The 744-nt window shown below is 44.4% G+C and overlaps 1 protein-coding gene across 3 annotated transcripts in view; it reads left to right on the top strand.

Moving 5' to 3' along the window:
- Nucleotides 1–744, top strand: part of LOC119593515 (ABC transporter G family member 21-like) — a 27,760-nt gene that overhangs the window by 20,958 nt on the left and 6,058 nt on the right. The window lies entirely within an intron of this gene.

Below are 744 nucleotides of genomic sequence, written 5' to 3'. Positions count from 1 at the left end.
CTGTAGTAGCGAGATTAGACTTGTGATCAATCTTTGCTTCAGAACCCAAAATGAGTATCGTACGTCTGGCAGGGGTGGCGTAAGGGCCAGTCCAGATAGCATTTTATCCCCGTAGTAGGAAATACAGGGATGTTGATTGCTTCCTGGCTTATATACACATAGTTTTTTCTTCTTTGTGCAGTTGGGAATTCCCCCGAAGTGTCTGGGATCGAGGATATATTTACGAATGCGTTCTTAGAAATGCGATAGGAGAGACGAGTATACACAGTACATACGAACCTTTAGATTTGGTTCGCTATAGACATGCCAGTTTAAAAGCATTCTGAACACAAATGTAATTTTGAATGGGATTTACCATTGTATAACCTCAAATATAATTAAGGAAGATTTCATTGTCATTCTGTAACGGAGGAACGAAAAATAACAATTTGACAGCAGCATAAATATCGCTGGTGATGCTATCCTTACTCATCAACAAACCCATACGTTTAAGACCCTACCTATTGACAACATAGGCAGCAATAAGCGCCCCCCTGGCTATCAGCAGGGCCTCCAGAACCTAGCAGAACCCTTTGGATATCAGCAGGGCCCCTGTGAGCATTGCCCCCTGGGTATCGTGGGCCAGGACAAGGTGATGATGGTCCCCTGAGCCGATAACATCATCCTCATTCTCTTGTCATCCAGGGAGGCTAGCCTAGCGTGGCCACCTCTGACAACAGGACACTATATATTTAGCTCACCAAT

The sequence above is a fragment of the Penaeus monodon genome, chromosome 32, assembly GCF_015228065.2.
Source record: "Penaeus monodon isolate SGIC_2016 chromosome 32, NSTDA_Pmon_1, whole genome shotgun sequence".
In the NCBI taxonomy this organism is placed as follows: Eukaryota; Metazoa; Arthropoda; class Malacostraca; order Decapoda; family Penaeidae; genus Penaeus; species Penaeus monodon.
Note: the sequence above shows the minus strand (reverse complement) of the source record. Positions and strands in the feature narration are given on the sequence as shown.